Source organism: Anomalospiza imberbis, chromosome 1 (genome assembly GCF_031753505.1).
Source record: "Anomalospiza imberbis isolate Cuckoo-Finch-1a 21T00152 chromosome 1, ASM3175350v1, whole genome shotgun sequence".
Taxonomy (NCBI): Eukaryota; Metazoa; Chordata; class Aves; order Passeriformes; family Viduidae; genus Anomalospiza; species Anomalospiza imberbis.
This window is the reverse complement of record NC_089681.1, coordinates 61,316,395-61,322,632: the sequence shown is the minus strand read 5'-3', so window position 1 is coordinate 61,322,632 and position 6,238 is coordinate 61,316,395.

Below are 6,238 nucleotides of genomic sequence, written 5' to 3'. Positions count from 1 at the left end.
AAGCGAGGATACTGGGACCAGTTCAGAGCAGGGTGGGTGCCTGGACCTGTTTAGGATGGATACTGGGACCAGTGCAGGCTGGGGGTGGGTACTGGGACCAATGCAGAGCAAATACTGGGAGGGGGCCAGGGTGGACAGACGCTGGAACAAGTTCAGAGGGGATGCTGGAACCAGTTGAGGCCAGGGAGTGCTGGGCCCACTGCGAGGGGGTTACTGGGCCCATATGGGGAAGGGGCAAGAAACACATGCAGCAGCAACAGCTTTAATTTAAATGCAAACATTTTATTTTAAAATGTCTCAACTTTACGCTTCTGCCTGGTAATAAATGTAAAATATAATTTAAGAAGTACGCTTAAAAGTTCTTTCTAAAAGCAGGCTGAGGAGACAGTACAAAACACAACAGAAAAGTGCACCGGGTTTAAACAGCGTGCCAGAAGGTCAAATCCACCGGTCACTGCCTGGTTTGAATCAGCCACGATATCTTTTACAGGTATATCGGTGGTATACCATGACACCTGTGATACTCCTATGCACGAAGCAGCACAGCCAGTGGTGCTGGTTTGGTTACACATTACCAAAGGTGATGCCACAGGATTCCCTGGGTTGGCTTCCCCAGGGCTGGAGCTGTACCTGTCTGCTGCTTCATCTCCCCAGATGGGCAGCACCCCTGCCTCAGTCACATGCCCCAGTGCAGGCATTACCTGCATCTTGTAGTACATTTTCAAATAGTGCTGGGGTGGTTGCAGTGTTCTCTCCAGGAATACACCCTCCCCAGAAAATTTTTGGGGAATCATGGAGTGCCAGATAGGCCAAAACTGTCCGTAGAACTCCATGTTTGATTACTCCATGTAGGATTAACTATTTGTTAATCATAGAACCGTAGAATGGTTCGGGTTGGAAGGGATCTTAAAGATTATCCAGTTCCAATCCCCCTGCTGTGGGCAGGGACACCTTCCACTAGACCAGATTGCTAAGAATTAATCTCATTCTCCACTGTGTTCAGGAGAAGCAGGAATGGCATTTTCAATACTGGATTGTAAGTGGAGTGTAATGGCAGATTATACCCCCTTGGTGAGGATGTTATTGTACCTCGACATTTCTGTAAGAATCAGTCTTTTACATGGAGTCACATTAAAATGCTCGATCATTATTTGCGGTTCTAATCTCAAAATCTAAAATGGACTAATTGAAAACACCACACTGTACATGTTATGTAATGCTTCCATACCCTTCTTAATTAAAATAAATAAAATTGCAACTTAAAAGTGCAGTTGCACAGTGAAAGAATAAACCCATGTAGAAAAAAATGAAAGAAGCAAAAAAGGAGAAAATTAGTTCCTTGATTTTTTGAAAGAGAGATGATATCTAAAGAAAAAAGGATTTGGCATTGTATACATACTGTGCAGTACTAAACTGTTGGTGGTAGCTGGAGGTTTCGTGGCAGTACAGACTCCTGAAGAGAGGATGTTTCACCAGCAGAGTGACCTTTTTTCTGGTTTGGGGGATACAGCTGTTATTAGTACCTCCATCTTGTTAAAGATGGGGGGGAAATGAGGGATTGCACTTCTGCCTAACACTGTTCTTTTGGCAAAACTTTTGAAGTATGCCTAAAGCAGAAATAAAGCTACAGACACAGAAAACAGAAAGGATGGAGACAAAAATGTACCATCCTATGCAATCAAAAAGGTGGAAAAGCTAAAGGAGGAAAAGGGAATTGCCTTTAAGGAAGAAAGTGTTCTTTGGTTTTGTTAAGAAGGATTTCAGGGGGCAGAGGTTGTGAGGAAGAACCCTTTCAGAAAAGGGAAGTTTCTTGACCGTGCAGAGGAAGAATCTTCTTAGCTATAGTGAGAGTCAAAACAAAACTGAATACTGTTAATGAGAACTGAGATAACTTTTGCCTTTTTGAAGTGCTTTCTGGAAAGACAAAATGTAAAATAATAAAAAAACCCCACAGCTGTTGATGCTTGCCTCTCCTTATTTCACATTCTAAATCAACATAGGGAGGATACACATGGTCCAAAACCCTAAAAAAAAAAAAAGGAAGGACAATAAATAGGTTCAGGAGGGAGAGCTCACACCCTCCTGTGGTGCAAAATGAGGAGCTCTAGACCAGAACTTCACCTGATTTTTTTTTCTTGACATGTCTTTTAATTGCTGAAATACAATTAATAAGACTAGCCAACCAGCTGATATTCTTTCTATTGCCTTCTGCCACATCTTTGTTTACCATAATTCTGCCAGTACAAATATGAAACTGAGGCTGTCCCTGGAGCATCAAGGAAATCTTGAAAAACTTTGCTCTGCACAGTTAGAGCATCAGCTACACAATTACCAGCAGCAAGAGAGTTAATGCACACACTGAATTTGCCACAGTTTGGAAAACTAGGGCCAGGATAGGAACAGGAGCAGTTCATGCCTCCTAGAATGATGTTTTCAGTCTGGTTGAGAAATGCATCTTAGCATTGAAATTACTCAATTCTTGTTTTCAAGAAATTATTTTTAGCCTTCAAAGTTACAGAATCAGTTCTACAGAAGAAAAAACAGGATGTGATTTCGGACCACAGAATTTTTCTGTGGATGAAGAATTAATGCTGTAGTCACAGAATAATTATGTCCTGATGACATTATATCTTTTCTCTTCCCAAAATTTGTCTTAACTTTTTTTTTTTTTTTACTGTCCTTCCAAACTACCAGTCGAAGAACACCTTTGCCTAAGCACAAGCAAGTGCTTGGATCTCCAGACATTTGGGTTGTTTTTTTTTTAAAGGACTTTGTGTGTTTAGAATATATTTCAGCTCATGACTTTGTTCAGAGGCATTTCTGATAGCACACTAGGGAAATGTATTCATAGTGACAAGAACACGCCAGATGTCCCTGAAACGTGACAAAGATCTGTTTGTCAGGGTGGTAGTGCCTATGAACATAAGCTACTGGGTGCAGCCCTCATGTATAGATCTCCTTCAGGTGGATAAAAGCCTTGACTACATCCTGAGCAGGGCCACCTGCACAATCTCTTGCTCTCTACATGTTACAGCACTTGTTTCAGATGTGACGCACAATTTCTGATAGGGTTTGGCAAGATTTAAAAGAAGAAACTCCAAGGAAATAAACTCCTAGTGAGAAACTTTCTACCGTCTAGTTTAGGTTTAGGAGTTTTGTCTCAGTATAATAAGAAAAATATTTCCATTTTGAATGTTTACACCCTAAGAGAGTAGAGACAAAGAGAAAATGAGCAGATAGAGAAGACAATTAAAAATAGAACAGGTCTACACCCCTGTCATTCTGAGGCTGGTTTTCTTGTTTAAGTGACACTGAAATGAAAGAAACTAAGTATGTTAATTTTTTTTACCACTACCTAAGGCAATATATGTATTCATACATAGGGGAAATGATGGCATTTAACTATTTTAATTAAAATCTAACACTTTGTTATGACAAAATAATGGGTTTCCTGAAATAACTACAGTGGGTGAGGCTATCAGGTGTCCTATTTAAGTTCCAGAATGGCTTCAACATAAAGAGTTAAGTAAAGCTTCTAGGCAGCAGAAGATGATCTTATCCCACAGAATATTCCTTGTGTAAGGCTTGTTGCCTCTTAAGTATTTTAAGCACTAGGAATTTCCAGAAGAATTGCACATGCCAATCTCAATGCCATATCAAAGGATCAGCACCTAAAGTCTTACTGAACTGAGTGATGCTCAAATGTCAGACTTCCCTATACTATCCAGAGCAGACTCAGATGTTAGAACTTTAAGAATACACGACTGTTCCAATAAAGGGTGGATAAACCACAAACTTAAACTTCGCATTAATATGTTACAACCAAAGAGTAGGAAGTTAACCTTTCCTACGGTGAATTTAGGTACAGTCCCTTAATCTTTCACTTCCCTTTTTAAATCTCCGAACCCAGGATAACTGAAACAAGCTTAGCACTCACACAGTGCTGCCCTCACTCAGAACTTTTGAAACAAAGCTTTACTTTGGTATCCAAAGACTTTAAAGTCAATGTAAATTATTTGTAGTGTTACCTACAGTCGAGGTCTGCCCCAGTTTCAGTCACTATGTAAGTACAGGAAAATCTACTCTTTTTGCTGTTCAAGCTTACCCCTAGCTCATAACATGTTGTTTCTCAGTAAAAGTAGTAGCTTTCAACGGTGTTGGACTAGCATTTGTATGGTGCTCAACTGCTGTGCAGTGGCAGCTGAAATCAGGTCACATTCTCAGTAAAGACCTCCATCAGCAGCTTTAGCACTGATAATAGTCTCTATTCTTTGTGGACCAAGTAACATCCCAGGGGAAGACACCTTCTCACAGCTTTTAGAACTGCTCACCTTCCATACCAAAATATATCCCCCAAAGATCAGGGAATTTGTGAGTCCATTCTGTCTCAACCTCTGGAGGGTTTATGGCTGAGGAAATTTGAATGATATTATCAGTCAGGCATTTCTTTCAGCCTGAATGCTCCAAGATCCTATTAGGCAACCATTTGACTGGACATTTCTTCTACAAGAATAATTTTTTATTGTTGCTACAATAAATGCATTGGGAGGCTCCTAAAATAGACTTTAGGGCTGTGCTGAAGGGATACAAATACCAGTTCATTAAGGCTAAAAGCGAAACACCAGTGATTGAAAATATCTTAAACCCTACTTCTCAGTGCTAGTTTTTAGAATAATGCCAAAGCCACAGCAACCACTAAGAAAATGTGACCATTTTAAAGAACTGCTCTGTCTTTCATCCTGTTTACTGGTCAGTGCCATGAGGTCATTAATGTCTGCATACAAAAAAGGTTTATAAGATTAAATCAGTGGTAATTTAATAGGGTAAAATGCAATGTCAGGTTTCAGTCCCGATTCAATCCAGGGCACATATCATGGGGAGAGGATAAAGGCAGATGTAAAATCTCTTGCCATTTGTGCCTTAAACACAAATGGCAAGAGATTATTTTAAGCATTTATTTCCTCTGTTCTTTCCAAGTACTTAGAAGGAACTAGTCTTTGTTTACTAGCAACAATGGTTAGCAATTGTCCAAAAAGAGGATAAACTGCTGATCTTGTCATAAGCCCAGTTCTTGGGAGATTGCTGTACTGCATGTGTAATAATTTAGACTAGAAGTAATTCTACTGATACCACATTTGGTCTCTCATGCGAGACCTGAAATAAGAACTCAGCCACAAATTAAGTGGGCCAAAATCAAATGTGATGTGCGGGATAAGTGTGTTTTTCTTGGCTTCAGACTTTATGGAATAATAAGGAAACAAACATGACTGCATTTACAGAGCAGGGAGTCAGAAGGTGACATCTCACTTTTCAGTCACATATTCATCCATCCACCTAGAAGCCCATTACATGTCACGTGTCAGATTAGATTCCCTTACATGCAGAAGCTTCACCTACCTCTATAATATTGACCAAGATGTGTCTGGGTTTGTTGGAAACATGAAAATATGTCTGGGTTTGTTGGAAACATGAGAAAAATGATTCTAACTGATATGTGCCGGGAAAGCCTGAGAGCAGATAGAGTTATGTCAACAAAAAAAAAGAATGAATTTTGTAACAGGGAGAATTTTAGAGAATTTCTGTTGTTAATATAAATTGCTTCTGCACTCAGAAGCTGAACTGAACCTGGCTGGTACAGTTCTCCCACTGTAGTCACAGCTGGTAGTATTTCTAAGGACAGACAAGGCTTTTGGTGGCACAGTCCTCTGCAGAGTTGCACCTGGTGTAACCACTCCCATTGTGCAAAATGGCATCAGCATGTCCAGATGAAGATAATGGGTATTAGAGTCACACTTCGTAAATGCAAATTATGTGAGAAAGTGCAAGGCAATGTGAAACCCCAGGTACTCTCATTCAGAGGTGTGACAGTGATTCCAAGTGTGGAATTAAACAAGCAGCTTGTCAGAGGTCATGCAGGTGTGTTCTCCACTTGCCCCCAGCCATCTATTCCCCCACTACCCTGTCTCCCCATCACCTCATTTCTGCGAGGCAGCTGCACAAGGAGCTGGACTGGAGAATATTGCAGGGTTCATAGCACAGCCCTACAAGCAGCTCTGAGGCACACAGTAGTGTCTGGCACCAGCACAGTTCTCCAGTGCACTGCTGCATGCCAAGCAAAGGACCATGACAGCAACTCTGTGAGAGTCTAAAGAACTGCTGCTTGTAATCATGTAGATAGTAAATCAGTGAAGCAGAGGTTGTGCAGTAACCTGATTTATGTGCAGCAACTGATTTATGG